Here is a 17,308-nt window from a genome sequence, read left to right on the forward strand (position 1 = left end):
TATTGAGTTTAAGATGTCTAATGGACATCAGTTTCAATATATCTGAAAGGCAGTTAGAGATATGAGCTTGGAGGTTAGCAGAGAGTTTGGGGCAGGATAAGTAGATGGCAATTAAATTTATGGTAGCTAATGATCATAGTGAAGTAGTATAGTGGAAGAAGAGAAGAGGTCCCAGGACAGAACTCTGAGGTACACCTATATTTAGAAAACATAATCTAGAAGAGGGTCCAGCAAAGGAGACAGAGAAGGAGTAGTCAGATAGGAGGAGCAGTGTGTAGGAGTAGGAGAGAATGAAGTTCTGAAAACTGGAAGAAGAAAACATCAAGGAAGAGATGGAGATCAACAGTGTTAAAAGCTACAAAGAGGCCAAGGAGAATGAAGATTGAAAAAAAGTCATTGGATTTGGCCGCTAAGAGATCATTGGTAACTTTATAGAGAGCAGTTTTTGTGGAATTATAAAGTTGGAAACTAGACTATAAGGGGTTAAGAAGAGAACTAGAGGAGAGAAAGTGGAGACATCTATTGTAGATGGCCTTTTCGAGGAGTTTAACTACAAGGGGAGAAGAGATATAGGACTACAGTTAATGGAATAGAAGGATCAAGTGAGAGTTATTTCAGAATGGGGGAAACATGGACATATTGATGGCCACCAGAGAGGGATTGAAAATAATTGAGAGTATAGATGATAGAAAGAGTAATATGTTGGAGAAAATAGGGTAGAATGGGATTGCTTGAACAAGTAGAAGGGTTAGTCTTGGTAATGAGTAAGAGCACTTCATCATGAAGGAGGAGAAAGTGACAAAAAGCATTTGAGTGATAGGAGATAAGAAAGGGGAGAAGAGGAAGTTACAGCTAATGGTCTCATTTTTTCCCATAAAATATGAAGCAGTGTTCTCATCTGAGAGAACAGGGGAATGATGTTCCATAGGAGGTAAGAGGAGAGATGAAAATGTTTGAAAGAGCTGCTATGGAGAGTGGGACAGTGGGTTGATAAGGGAAGTATAGAAGAATTGCATAGTGCTAGTGAGGGCTTAATTGAGGTTGCATAACTTAAATTTGTAGTGGACCCAGTAAGAATTATTGTGTTAACTTTTTTCCATCTTCTTTCAGCAGGCCATGTATGAAAGGGAAAGTGACAAATGATGCAAGTAATCCAAGACTGGGGCTTGGCTGGTTATAACTGGTGATATGATAAAGGGTCTGAAGATTGAAGAGAGGACACCATAGAATTGAATTGATTCACCAAGAGGTCAAAACAGAGAAGAGATAGTGGATAATGCAGGTGAGATGGCTAGGAGAGAATTGGGAGGTCAAGGGACTGGAGGTCATGTTTACAAAGAAAAGGTTTTTGTAAGAAAGGGTAGAGGTAGAGGTAAAAAGCCAATACGTTATGATCATGTAAGGTGATTTCAGAATTCTTGAACATAGAGGTAGTACATTTGTGGGTAATGAAAAGACCATTTTTTTTATGTCTTAGGTGGGATGCAGAAATAGCTCATGGGAGCTGAGTAGGTTGAGGAACTGAATGGTTAAAGTATTTAAAGGAGAATCACTAGGTATGCTCCACTAGTATGAAAGCAGGAGTTGGGAAGGAGAGAAACTGTGATCCAGATATCAAACTCATGGAATTTAGGAAGGAGAGTCACCCAAGGGGAGGGTTGTCTATAGACAATAGCTACCAAGATTTTCATTGGGTGATAGATATAAACAGCTTGAAGCTCAAAGGAAGAAAAATTACTGGATGATGGAGAAAGGTGGAGAACCTGGAAGTGGCAATGGGAAGTAAGGAGTATTTCAACTCCTGCACTTCAACCAGTGAGCCAAGGTGAATGAGTGCAGGTGTAGCCAGTACTGGAAAGGGTGGCAAGGGAGGCTGTTCCATCAAAGGAAACCAGATTTCAGTAAAAACTAGTAGATGGAAGGGAGAGAAAAAAGATTTAAGATAAAGAAAAGTTTGTTGTCTATGTAATAGGCATTCCAGAGGGCACAAAGGAAGTGACAATCAATCCAGTCAATCATTCAACTTGCATTTATTAAGAGTCTTCTATGGGCCAAGAACTCTACTGAGCACGAGGAATACAAAGAAAGACAAAAATAGTCCCTGCTGTCAAGGAGCTCACAATCTAATGAGGGAAACAACATGTGACAAGCTGTATACAAACAAGGTATATTCAGGATAAATTGGAAATAATCAATGGGGTAAGGCACCAGAATTAAAGGGGATCAAAAAGGTTTCCTATGGAAGGTGTGGTTTTAGGTGGGCCTTGAAAGATGCCAGAGAAGCTAGGATGTAGATGATGGGGAAGATGATCATTTTAGTAATAGAGGATAGCCAGGGAAAATGTTCAGTTAGGGGAAGGAGTGTCTTGTGAGAGGAAAAATAAGAATGCTAATATCACAAAATTGTAGTGTATATGGTGGCTAGGTGTGGAACGTAAGGTACAAGAATCCTAGAAAGGTAGGAACAAGTCAGAATGTGAAGAACTTTGAATATTAGGCAAAATTTTATATTTGATCCTGCAGGAGAAAGGGAGTCATTAGGTTCATTCAGTAGGAGAGTGACATGGTTAGATGTTGCTTTAGGAAGATCAGTTTGACAGCTGAATGAAGGATGGATTGGGATGGGGAGACACTTGAGATAGGCAGACCAACCAGCAGCCTATTACAATGGTCCTGACAAGAGATGTTGAGGGCATGTAGCAAGGTGGTGGCAGTGTCAGAAGAAAGAATGAGGCATATCAGAGAGAAATTTAAAAGTAAAATTGACAGGACTTTGAATCAGATTGGATATGGAGAGTGAGAGATAATGAAGAGTTAAAATAACAAGCAGGCTGAGAACCTGGGTGACTGGAAGATGGTAGTACCCTCAAAAGTAAAGAGAAGTTAGGAAGAGGGCATAATGAATTTCCTTCCATTTTTTTAAATGTCTGAGATGGGGTGCAGGAATTACTCATGCAAGTTGAGTAGGTTGAAGAACTGAATGGCCAAGTTATTTGAGGAAGAATCAATAGGTATGTTCAAATCCTTTAGTAGGAGAGCAAGAATTGTGGAGGAGAGAAAAATTGTGATCCAGGCATGAAACTCAAGGAGTTTAAGAAGGAGAGTGACCGGGGGGGGGGCGGGGTCTATAGACAATAGCTACCAGGAAAGATAATGAATTCAGTTTGGAAAATTGTTGAGTTTAAGATGTCTATAAGACATCTAGTTCAAGATGTCCAATAAGCAGTTGGAGATGTGAGACCGGAGGTCAGTAGAGATGTAAGGGCTGGATAAATTGATTGGTGAAATAATGTAGAGGGAAAATAGAACAGGTCCCAGAACAAAGCCCTTGACGGGGGTGGGGGGGGCTGTCTTCAGTGGGCAAGTCCTGGATGAATATCTAGCAAAGGGGCCTGAGAACTATTGGTCATATAGGTAGAAGGGAAAATAGAGACAAGCTTTATGAAAATGTAGAAAGAAGAAAGTATCAAGGAGTAGGGGGTGATTGACAGTCTTAAAGACTAGAGAGGTCAAGAAGGGTGAGGATTAAGAAAATGTCATTAGAAATATGTGGACTTGCTTGTGTATGGGTCCATGAGTTTAAACCAAATATTTTCAATCAAGGTCAAAAGGCTCTTTTATAAGGTCAGCAACTAATATCTATAAGGTAGAGGCCAAAGGCATGTCCAAATAGTGGAGCAACAGTTGGTAATTCAGACTTTTAAATTAACGAATAAATAAATGATAAATGAACTAACAGATAAACAATTACATAAATTAAAGGAAACATCTACAGGGTCGAAACCTAAATTAGGCTCCAGGTCAGAAGAACAGATTATAACCAGAGAGATATGCTGAATCAAGTTTAATGACAGGAATGTAACAGTATCATCAGCTAAGGGTCAATTTGCTTCATTAATGGAGGTTAGCAGGGAGTCCAGAATTAGCTAAGGCTCCAAACCCAGCTTTATGAAGTCCAACCGTGCTTTTAACAGCATACTGGAAAGAGAAGAAAAGAGACAAATTCAAGACAGTATTAGTGACATACCACAAGGAAAATTTACCAATTTTTCAATTAAAAATAATTTTTGATGTGCCAATTGTCTATAATAAGACAGTAGATATCAGGTAGAAGAAAGAAACTTCATTAGGAAAAGAAGTTGCAATACAGGCAATGATCTACTTTCTTCCTAGTATACAAGAAATTCAATATAATATAGTGGAAAATGAACTGAGAGTCAGGAGACCTAAGTTTTCAAGTTCCAGATTTCATGGTAACTAGCAGTAAGGTAAGTAAAGTCAGGGGCAGTTAAATAGTGCAGTAGGTAGTGCTGGACCTGGAGTCAGGAAGACTCATTTTCATGGGTTCAAATCTGGCCTCAGACATTTATTAGTTGTGTCACTCTGGACAAGTCACTTAACCTTTTTTGCCTCAGTTTCCTCATTTGTAAAATGAATTGGAGAAACAAACGGCAAACCACTCCAATACCTTTGCCATGAAAACTCCAAATGGGGTGATGAAGAGTCAGACAACACTGCAATGATTTATTGCCAACAACATAAGTAAAATCATCTCTCTGGTACTTTATTAAGAGTCAGTCTGGAGCCAAAAATGATACACTGGTAATTAATTGGACAATTAACAAGAGGATATTTACTTATCCTTAACATAACGAGGATATGCAGCACTTAACTTTTATAGACACAATCTTCCAAAGCCTCTCATAAAAATTGTTTCAGTTCAGGGTCCCCTAAAATCATACCAACCTGACTACCAGTGTCCAGCAGCCCCATCTATACTTGGTGACTCTTTCCCCTACTATCCCTGCTCTTGCTCTATGACTATCCTACCTTGTTTTTCAATTATACCTCACTTTGATGTCAGTAATGCTATATGTGGCACACAATTTCTTGTTTGTGATACACTGAAGGCTATTTAACCTTGATGTACCATTTAGGCAATCCATAAGTTTAATTCTTTAGAGACAGTTATTATATGTCATATTCTCAGCCATGCTCATCATTAGAAGAATATTGGAGTTTAAAAATTGGACTTTCATTTCAGGGAGAAATTTGGGATATTTGAAAATAATACTCAATTTAAAAAATGCAATCCAGGTCATTCTTTTCTTCTTTCTTTTTTTTCTAATTCTGTACTCAGATCATTGCTCTGCTGAAATATGTGTCACATAATAATAGGATAGAGATAGGGTTTGCTCTTTATTCAGTATAGTATGCTGCCTTCCTCCATAATAATAACTGCCACTTATACAGTGTTTTAAAGATTGCAAAGCATTTTACATTCACTGTATGTCATACAAATCTACAGCATAATAATGAGGTAAGTGTTACAGGTATTATTTTCCCCATTTTTACACATGATTAAACAAAGGCTCAGAGAGTCTCCTGGTCATATAGCTGATGGCAGGATTAGGATTCAAACCCAAGGCTGTTTTTTTTACTTCAAACCTAGCCATTTTATCCCATAGTGCCACTCAGGACCAGCTCTAGCTGTTGTCCATTCTATTCATCTGCACATCATAGTCTGCAGTGACTTGCTTGAGTTCTCCACCAAACCCCTCCAAATACCTGTAAAAAATGGCTCTAAACAAACTCTGAAGCAGCAGAACCCACAAAAAGACAGAGTGAAACAAATTGCCAGCCCAAGACATCCTGAATGGTTGATCAGAAAGGTATATTGCACTGGACTGGGAGAGGAACGCAGTTTGGCATGGGCACAGGCATTGGTGAACTTTGATCAGGCCTCAGAGGACTAAATTGCTGGCAGCTGAGGCGGCAGTTTCCAGAACTCTCAACCCATAAATGCCAAAGACAACTTAGAAGGTCAGTGGGAAAAGTCTGTGACTACAGGGAGAGAGAAAAGCTCGGCTCCTAGCCCTAATCCCTGAGCTTGGCCCCAGGCAATGGCTTCGTCCAGAGCTTCTGGCCCACAGACTGAGGGGGAATTGGGTGGCTGATCAGAGGCAATTGCAGGGATCTCTTTGCCAGTGCTGAGGTAGGAATCTCTTGCTTTGCCTGTGCTTGGATCTGGGTCACAGTTCTGGGTGGTGGTCCTGGGGCAAGGAGAAGCGCTTGCATGATGGAACTTGTAGTGGTGGTGGAGGGGAAATCCTCCTGACAGTTCCAAGGCAGAAAAGAGTGCTTGTGGTCACTCATAGACCAGAGCACAGGCCAGGAAAGGAGTAAATACCTTGTCTCTTATCATACCACCTTGGAAGAACTGAAAATTTACAGGTCCCTAGAAATATCTCTGAAAACAGCTGCACAAAACCCCCAAAGCTTGAGACAGTACATTCTCCACACTGGAAACAGAGCCCTTCCTTAACAAAGAGTTTATAACTCAAGTAATTGTCTGGGATCATGAACAAACAAAGGCACAAAAAAAGTCAGACCATAGAATCTTTTTTTGGTAACAAAGAAGATCAAAACATGCAACCAGAAGAAGACAAAAAGTCAAAGTTCCTACATGCAAAGCCTCCAAGAAAAATGTGAATCAGCCCCAGGCCATGGAAGAGCTCAAAAAGAATTTTGAGAAACAAGTAAGAGAAATAGAGGAAAAATTGGGAAGAGAAATGAGAGTGATACAAGAAATCATGAAAAACAAGTCAACAGCTTGCTAAAGGAGACCCAAAAAACATTGAAGAAAATAACACCTTAAAAATAGCCTAACCCAAAAGAGGTCCAAAAAGCCAATGAGGAGAAGAATGCCTTAAAAAACAAAATTGGCCAAATGGAAAAGGAACTCCAAAAGTTTACTGAAGAAAATATTTCCTTAAAAATTAGAAAAGAGCAATTGGAAGCTAGTGACTTCATGAGAAATCAAGAAATTGTAAAACAAAAGAATGAAAAATAGAAAACAATGTGAAATATCTCATTGGGAAAACAACTGACCTGGAAAATAGATCCAGGAGAGAGAATTTAAATATTATTGGAGTATCTGAAAGCCATGATCAAAAAAAGAGCCTAGACATCATCTTTCAAGAAATTATCAAGGAAAACTGGCCTGATATTTTAGAACCAGAGGGCAAAACAGAAATTGAAAGAATCCCCCAGAGGCAGCTAGGTGGTGCAGTGGATAGAGCATTGGCCCTAGAGTCAGGAGGACCTGAGTTCAAATCCAATCTCAGACCAGAGACTTGACACTTACTAGCTGTGTGACCCTGGGCAAGTCACTTAACCACAATTGCCTCACCAAAACAAAACAAAACAAAACAACACACACACACACAAAACAAATCAAAAATAAACAAACAAAAAAAAAAGAATCCACCAATCGCCTCCCAAAAGAGATCCCCAAAGGAAAACTCCTTGGAATATTGTAGCCAAATTCCAGAATATCCAGGTCAAGGAGAAAATATTGCAAGCAGCCAGAATGAAACAATTCAAGTATTGTGGAAACACAATCAGGATAGCACAAGATTTAGCAGCTTCTACATTAAGGGACCAGAGGGCATGGAATATAATATTCCAGAGGGCAAAGGAGATAGGATTACAACCAAGAATCACCTACCCAGCAAAACTGAGTATAATCCTTCAGGGGAAAAAATGGACATTCGGTGAAATAGAGAATTTTTAAGCATTCTTGATGAAAAGACCTGAGCTGAAGAGAAAATTTGACTTTCAAATACAAGACTCAAGTGAAACATGAAGAGGTAAACAGGAAAGAGAAATCATAAGAGACTTATTAAGTTTGAACTGTTTACATTCCTGCATGGAAAGATGATATTTGTAACTCATGAGACCTTTGTCATCTCTCTAGCTATGGATATGGATAGAGCACACAAGGTGAGTTGAAGATGAAAGGGTGATATCTGGAAAATAAAATTAAGGGATGAGAGAGGATTATACTGGGAGAAGGAGAAAGGGAGAGATAGAATGGGGTAAATTATCTCACATAAAACAGACAAGAAAAGGCTTTTACAATGGAAGGGGAAATGGGGGAAGGTGAGAGGGAATGAGTGAATCTTATTCTCATCGTATTCGGCTTAAGGAGGGAATAACATAAACATTCAATTGGGTATGGAAATCTATCTTACCCTATACGAAACTAGGGGGGGGAAGGGGCAAGAGAGCAGGGGGTTAATAGAGGGGAGGGCAGATTTGGGGAGGGAGTAATCAGAAGCAAACACTTCTGAGGAGGGAAAGGGTCGAAAGAGAGAATAGAATAAATGGGGGGCGGGATAGGATTAAGGGAAATATAGTTAGTTTTTCACAACATATCTGCTATGGAAGTGTTTAGCATAACTACACATGCATAACTTGTATTGAGTTGCTTGCCTTTTCAATGAACATGGGTGGAGAGGGAGGAAGGGAGAAAATTTGGAACCCAAAGTTTTAAAAACACATGTTAAAAAATTTAAAAAAAATTGTTTTCACATGCAAAAAAAAGAATAAATGAGTGAAAGAAGCAATAAATCTAGCTACATAAGGAAAAAAAAAAGTTAAGTGACTTGCACTGGATCACACAACTAGTATGTCTTGGAGACTGGATTTGAGCTCATCAATGCATCACTGTAAGCACCCCATTATCCCAATAAGGAAATGGAGGCTCTGAGACATTATATGATTTAACCCTAGTCATATAGGTAGTTAGTGTTAGAGGTGGGATCTGGACCTAGATCTCTGCAGTTCCAAATGTATGAGTGACTGATAAAATATTTATATGAAACCAAAAAAAATATGTATGGAATTTTACTTGTTCAGTCATTTCAGTAGTGTACAACAGTGATCACATTTGGGATTTTCTCTGCAAATATACTGGAGTGGTTTGCTATTTACTTTTTTAGCTTATTTTACAGCGAGGCAAATAAGGTTAAGTGACTTTCTTCGGGTCACACAGTTAGAGTATCTGAGGCCTGATTTGAACTAAACATGAGATTTCTTGATTCCAAGCACTCTATCTACTGGGCCACTTAACTGCCCTAATTTTACGTAGCCTCATTTTCTGTTTGATGAGGAGGGTATTGAAAACAGTGAAAACAATGACCTAATTTTAATATCCCATATTGTAAACCTCCTTTAGAAAATGCATGTAAAGTGTCTTGTAAACTTAAAAAGTGCTATATAAATATCAGGTACAATGATATGGAATATGGCAAGTATTTTCCTAAATGTACATACCACATTTTAAATAATTTTGTAAATCACCTTTCTTCTCTATCATAGAGCATTCCTCTGTCAGAGGGGGCTCTGTTACTGGCTTTTACATACTACCTATTCAGTTCCTGCAAGAGATGTAGCAATATATGAGAATCATCCCAGCTATAAGGCCTACATAGTTAGGGCCAAGCCTGCTACATATGCTTTCCTTCCATCTCTGTTGATACCATGTGGAGCATCTATGCTTAATATAAATAAACTAAGCCAGTAGGCTTAATAAAACCAAAATAAGCCATAGCTACTTCCCTTACAATCTAATTATGACATATGATGAGTAAGTAACTAAAAGGCAAAATATGACCAATGTAAAGAAGAGGTCCAGAAAAAGTGCTATGAGAATTTTGAGGAGGGAGAGATCACTGTTTGCTCTGGGGCTCAGGGGGATTCTTCACCAAAAGACAGTAACAAATAAGAGCCTTAAACAATTTTTAATTAATTTTAAAAAATGTATGGAGACCAGCAAAGTTTGTCTGTGTCAAGAATGCTAAACAAAAATCCAGCACTATTCAAGATATGAATGACAAAAGAAGGAAACCAAAACTCACAAGATAGGGGATAAAAGCCTAGCATGCCTCACCTATTCTTTGTTCTCTGCTCCAAGTTTATACACTAGGAGCATAATTACTGGGAACATGAAGGAAATTTTTTTGCCCTAGTCTACGTAGCTTCCTAAAGATTTATCGAGTGGAATTCCTCAAAAGATTTTAGGAGTTAGATTGATAATCAGGAATTTGACAGTAGTTAAAAAGGATTTTCTAACCCCAAATAAGATTGTTTCCAAGGCCCAGGGATTTTGATAAAGAGAAATAAAGAGTTAGTCCACAGGTTAGACAATCTTAGCTGAAGCTTTTGTTCACTGCCTGTCTATGGCTGTCATGATCTTAGTCTATGTAAACTAAAGGTGCTTTAATCCATCCTTGTAAGAGAATCTTGTAAGTTGCTGGCCCCATGAGATGATAGCAGAAGGTAATATTATCTGAGGACAATGATAGCTCTGCCATGTCAATCTTCTCTTTGTCCTGGACATGTTTCTTGCACGTTTACCTTTCCATGCATTTCCCTAGTCATATATATTCTCTGTGGGTATATATTCCCTTACCAATTAATCAGTCATTCAATAAGCATTCATGAAGAGCCTACTAAGTATAAGGCACTGTGTAAGGATAGAGAGATACAAAGACAGAAATGAGATAGTCCCTGATAAAGGCACTGGAGTTAAGAGAGGTTTGGAAAGGCTTCCTGTAAAAGATAGAATTTTAGTTTGAACTTAAAGGAAGCCAGGGAGGTCCATGTTTTCTTTATATTTCTTGCTAACCTGACTTAATTCTACCCTTGCATTGAAGTCACTGAATATCAAAATATATCTTATTTACTTCTCAGAATCTTATCTATTTCTCTAGGGAATTTCTCTTCTCTTGCTACTGCAAAAGGTGTTAGTGGATAAGCTAAATTATTTTTAAAGTGTTCTGTTTTGCAAACACTTACCATGAGCACTGCAACATCAGATGACCAAATGACCATAAAATGATATTTCTTGTTAATTTTGGACACAAGATCAAATCAATTCTGCCAGTCCATTTCTCTCCTAGAAGAACTCTTAAGACATCCTCCCCACTTAGGAGAAACTTCCCTTTTTAGATTTATTTTTAGCAAAAATATCAAATTTTGTATAATGGAGATTTTATTTTGTAGTGTATCATTGGTCAAAGATTTCACATTTAGAGTGCCAACAGCCAAGTTAAAAAATGTAAATGATCTAAAAACTGTATAATTCATAGCACTCTCTGCCCCTTTTCCTGCTTCTCTGGTACTGGTACTTCAGAAGCAGAAGGAGGTCACACTATATTGAGGATGATCTTGTATTTTTCTTTGTTTCTTAGGTTGCCATGGGCAGAAAGTTCAAATGGCCACCATACAGATGAGAAACATCTCCCCATTTAGGCTGATTCTTAGAAAACAAACTCATTCTATTGCCATGATACATAAGTAAATACAAAGTATTTTTTTTGGGGGAGGGAGAGAGCAAATGGAGGTGTGAGGAAAGATCTCATGTAGAAGGTAGCATTTGTGCCAAGCTTTGAAATAAGGTAAGGTGATGGGTGATTTCATTATAGGCATAGGGAAAAGCCTGTGTAAAACCTGGAAGGTTGAATACGGAACATCATATATGCAGAACAGCAAGTAGACTGATTTGTTTGGAATGTTGACTCTGAAGAACAGTAATGTTTACTAAATCAGATTGTAAAGGACTTTAAATGATAAAAAGAAGAGTTTGTATTTTATCCAAAAAGCAATTGTGAGCTACCATAGCATTCTGAGCAATGGCGGTACATAGTTATCAATGGAAATGGAAACTTAGAAAAAGGGATAGATTTAAGGGAAAAATGAGTTCTATTTTGCACATAAGTTTCAGATGTCTATGAAATATCTAAGTAGAGATGTCTAACATGCATTTAGTGATATAGGACTGGACTCCAAAAAGACCTAGGTCAATTGATTTGAGAGTCATTTACATAGAAGTGTTATGGAAATTATGAGAGCTGATGAGATCAACAAGAAGGTAGTTACACATCAAGAAAAGATGAGTACCCAGAACAGTACTGAAGGTACAGTCATAGTTAAGGAATAGGACTTAGATAATGATCTACCAAATGAAATTGAGAAGTGGTCAGAGATGTAGGAGTTGAACCAAGAGACATTATAATTACAAAAACACAGAGAGGACAAAGTATCTAAATGAACAGGGTGTCCAATAGTGTTAGGTGCTGCAGAAAGCTAAAGAAAGGTGAATGTTAAAAAAAAAGGCTATCAAATTTGTTAATTTAGTAATGTGAAAGAGAATATTTTAAATTGAGCAATGAGGTGGGAAGCCAGATCAGAATGGGTTTAGAAATATAAAAGCAGGCAAGGGGTGGGGTAGAAAAAATTTTCTAGGAGTTTGAGAATACATAGGGCAGTATATTGAAGTGATGGTAGGACCAAGTGAAAGTTTATTTAAGGAGGGGAGAGACCTGGGTGTGATTGTAGTCAATAAGGAAGGAGTCTAGGAGAAACTGATGATTAGAGAGAGAGCAAGCATGATTGTGGAGGCAGTCTTTCAGAGGAAATGGGAGAGTTCGGAATCAATGGTACAAGCAGAGTGAGTGGTTGGCCCTAGTCAAATAGGTGATTTTTTTCATCAGAGAATGGAGTAAAGGAAGAGAGAATGGTGAATGTTGCCAAGTTGTTTTGATATGTAGAGGAGAGAGACGAGAGTTCCTGGTGAATGCCCATGTTTTCTCAGTTAAGTATTTAGTGATATTCTCTACCAATGTGGAGGAAATGGGTAGTAGTGTGAGAGGTTTATAGAGAGAAGAGAAAGTGGGAAATAGTCATTGCAGGGAATCTGATAGATTAAAAGCAGTATCTTTTGGCAGTGAAAGTGCATTTGTGATTAATATAAAGGGTATCCTGAGGGGAGATAGATGTAGCCTACCCATCCTTAAGAGACTGAACCAAAGCAAATACGCTACACCTTTCAAACTCACAAGGTGAAAATACAAGGTTCTAAATGTCCATCTCAGGACGGTTGCTCCAACTGATAGGATCAAAGAAATGCAAGATAGAACAGGCAGCTAAGTCTCTTAGATCCATTCTCAGTCTCTCCTAGGGAAAACATGTGCTCTAGATTCTCAACATTCACAGCCACCACATAGCCAACCAGGATGGGGAAGGAGAAAGAGGGGCCTCTCCCTCAGCATGCCCTTGCCCCCCAATCTCCTGGAAGAGTTAGTTACAACAGTTTGTAGAAAGTTAAAATCAGAAATAGGGAAGAAACTTGATGCAGTACTCTGCTTCACTGTGGCTGTCATGGGAAGGTAAGGGTAGGGAGGAAAAATCAAGGAAGCAGCCAGCGTTTATTGCATCATTCTAAACCATTCCGCACTGAGCCAAACATTTCCTTAGAGGCCTCAAAAGTTGCTAGAGGTGCCATGTTCTTTGAGGTGTCAACTATAGGCCCATTTCTAAATATGTGCCATGGGTGCTACCCTTACTATAAATTTATGACTTGCATAATCTTATACTCTCTGAAAAATCTCATCAGAACTGTTAGAAGGAAGGAAGTAATGTTGGTGCTCATTACATCCATAAGTACTAAAAGCTGTTATCCAAGAAAGCATTTCTTGCTTTAATCTGTGGACTAGTACTGTAGGTAACTTGTTTTGGCTGGCAGCCAGCAGGCACTAATTATTGTGTAGCAATGATGAATTAAAGTACTTTAGTAAAATTTCCTTATTTTCATGGGATTTTCAATCTGTTAAAAGAAACTCTTGAATTTTCTTCTTTCTCTAGCCCTTGAGAAAGCTTGGGAAAATGTAAACTGCTAGAATTTTTTCTTTCAAAATTATAATTCTGATTAAATTCAGAATACCAAATGTGGTCAATATTTTGAAATTAAAAAGAAGGAAATAGAGTATTTGCTCTCTGAAATGCCTACATTTAAATAAACTCAGACAAGAGGAAGCAACAATGGAGAATAAGAATAATGAATAAGGAAAAAAAAATCCCTGAAGCTTTTTAAAAGATAAAAGGTATGAGGACAGTAGTGAATTGGAGGTCACTACTTAAAAAGTATTAAAACTGTCCCGCAGATTTAATTGGCTGAGGGGGGTAGGCTCTGGCCATTGATGTAGCTTCCCAGTTACCAAAATACTAAAACAGTTGGTATAGGAGGAGCAGGAACTCCTTCATCAGACTTCTGACTTCAGACCAGCAGCATGAATAACACTGAGAAGCTGTGTTCAACAAGATTAATGCTTTATCCTCATTGAGTACACTTTCCTTGCTCTGAATGTCCTTCCTTTGCTATGACTGAGTGACATCTATTAATTGTTAAATGGGCACCTAAGTGGTAGGGTGGATAGATTACTGGGCCTGGAATCAGGAAGACCTGAATTCAAATCTGGCCTCAGACACTTCCTTGCTGTGTGACTCCGGGCAAGTCACTTACCTATTGTTTAACTCAATTCCCTCATTTGTCAAATGATGATAATAATAGCACCTAGGTTGTTGTAAGCACAAGATGAGATAATAATTATAAAGCACCTGGCAGATAGTAAGCTTTATATAAACGTTAGCTATTATTATTAAGTAGATTACGAGTGACTCATTTCATTTCATTCCATTATCATATCATTATCCAGTAAACCTGAGTGACCATTCCAACTTGAGTCAATTCTAGCCCACTGCATCACTTAACTTCTCTGGAACTCAATTTCACATTTGCAAAATGAGAGGTTTGAAATAGGTTGCTTATAAGTTCCATTTTAACTTTAAATCTGTGTTCCTATAAGCCTATACATTTGTGAATGCTTCTTGGCGTCAGAATCAGTCCAAGTCAACATACATTCAAGATTAACAGCTGCAGTACCTAAGTCTTATGTATGTTTAATGTAACCCCATGTTTCAGATCATGTAATATTGTGTAGTATAATTATCCCTAATTGTATCATATTTCCTTACTAGAGTTTAAGTCTGGGTGGGGGGTGCTTAACTTTCTGACTTCTCTAGTATCCAGCATCATGCTTATTGCAAAGCAGACACTAAACAAGTATCTATTGTATTTATATTGTTGAATTTCAGAGAAGACATTCTTAGATTCTAGTTGTCTTCCCCTCATGGTAAAGTGTTCCAGAATTCAAGATGTAGAATAAGATGTATGTCATTAAGTATGATCTCTTTTTTTCCTCTGTCTCAAGCTTACTCTTTCTCTATGTGTCTGCCTCTCTGTCTTTATCTGCATCTATTTATCTATCTACCTATCATCTATCTATGTATCTATCTATATATCTCTTTTTTATATATTTCTGTTTTTTTTCCAGTAGGTGGATGGGAAAAAAAAAGTGGTGCTAGAGATAAGGCTACAAAATGAAGAAAAAGAAAGAGAGAAAGAAAGAGGGAAAGAAGAAAGGAAGTAAAAAAGAAAGGAAGAAAGGAAGGAGAAGAAAAATAGAAAAGAGAAAAAATAGTAGAGAATCAGGACAGCTTTGAAATTTACATGTTTGAATTTATTATATTTTTTAAAAGAAATCAAGCTATTGGTAAGAAATTCACAATTTTATGTCCAGTCTTATTTTTCTGTTCCACATAATTATGGAAGTGCCCATTTTGTTACGTGTATAAGTTTAGCAATTTTTTTTTTTTAAACATAGATGTCTGGAAAATGAATCGCACTTTCCTACAACTTATAGTGAAATGAAATTCAGAGGTTCATCAAGTAAAGGGGGCAAAAATTAGAAAAGAGATTGATCCAATCTCTGCTTCTCCCTGTTGTGGGTAAACCTGGTATTAGCACTTCTAAGAATTAGGTAATTCCTGGTCTTTTGCTGATTTACCTGGAACATGGGACTTGTGGACATAGGAATCTGGCTAGCTTCAGGAACAGAAAGCTTTCCTAATTGCAGTTGATGTCTCTGAAATGATCTCCCATATGGGAACAGGAAAAAAAAATGTTACAGAAGGGCCAGCTGGGAGATAGTGAAATGAACCCATGGAGTACCTGATGCTAACCACATTGTTTAATTTCTTGGTTGTTTATTCCGTTTGTATTGTGATCATTGTGTATTGTTTTCCAGGTTCTGTTTACTTCACCTTGCATTAGTTCATATGGTTCCCTTTACTTCTCTGAATTCTTCATATTCATAATTTCTTTTAGCATAATAATATTACACTATATTCATATATCATATTCTTTTTTTTTGCCATTTCTCAATGAGGATCTCCTTTTTTTTCTTTCCTATCACAAAAAATACTAAAATATTTTGCTATATGGGACCTTTCTTTTTATTTTTGACCTCCTTGGCTAACAATGGGATTTCTATGTATAGAATATGGATATTTTAATCACTCATTTAATATAATTCTAAATGTATTTTCCAGAAATGTTGGACTGCTATACAATAATATCAATGATATTAGATATACCAGTATTTCCTCAGCCCCTTCATCTTGGATGATATCTATTTTTTGGCCTTCTCAAATTTACTGGGTATATATTTATAGCTGTTTTGAATTATTTCTTATTTTTTTAGTTGCATGGAACAATCTTTCATGTGGTAAATAGTTCAGAATTCTTTTGATAATTACTAATATCCGTTGAAATACATTGAGTAATAGATTTTTGTTTTTTATATTTTATACTTCCTATAGAATGTACCAGAAGTCTTAATGTATTTTTAAGCTAAGGCTTAAAGAAATATCAAACCCTTTTGAGAGAAACTTGATGAAATTTTTTTTAATCAATGATTTCTCTTCTTAAGTGTTTTGTTTAAGCAAAAGTTTTATAATGGAAATTAACCAATTTTGTTTTCTATGTCTTCCACCATGCTTTATTTGATTAGCATCCAGTTGTGAAAAGGTATGTGATGATCTTCCCTCTGAACTTTTTAAGGACATGAAATTTTATATTTGGGTTGAGAAAACCTAGTAGGTATATACATGATCAGTGCCAAAAAACTAAGAGGCAGTGCAGTTTCATAGAAAGAACAATAGACCTTAAATAAAGAGAAAATTGGGTTTAAATTCCAGTTTAGACAACAATGAATTGTGTGGCTTAGATAAGTCATTAAATATTTCTAAGTCTCTGTTTCCTCATTAGAAAATGTGTATAGTAATACCTGGACTACCTACCTCAGAGTTGTTATGAGAAATCTACTTTTTAAACATCAATGTGCTATATAAATTTATGCTATCATCTCTAATTGCCTCTCTTCATATTAGTTCCCTAACCCTCAAAAGTTACAACAGTGTTCTACTGAATAATATGGCAGACTTTATAAGCTTTAACAGTCAAATATTGTAACCTTTAAAGATTATTCAGTGAAATGAATGATCTAGGTAAAAATTATCTTTCCTCATTCTATATGTGTGTTTTTCTAAGAGATATAGATTTAAAATTTTAGTGTGCTTTCTGTTGACATAAGTGTGTACGTGGCTCATGTAGAAAGAAGTTGTATTATATTTTTAAAAGTAAATACTTAAAGTCTCCCTTGCAAATGAATCTAGTTTTCTATACTATGAAGGATCATTGTTCATTGTTAAGTTTTTTTTAAGATAGGTAGGATTAGACATTACTAATATATTTTTAAACATTACCATCACCACCACCACC

Source organism: Vombatus ursinus, unplaced genomic scaffold, assembly GCF_900497805.2.
Source record: "Vombatus ursinus unplaced genomic scaffold, bare-nosed wombat genome assembly UNPS02014792.1, whole genome shotgun sequence".
Taxonomy (NCBI): Eukaryota; Metazoa; Chordata; class Mammalia; order Diprotodontia; family Vombatidae; genus Vombatus; species Vombatus ursinus.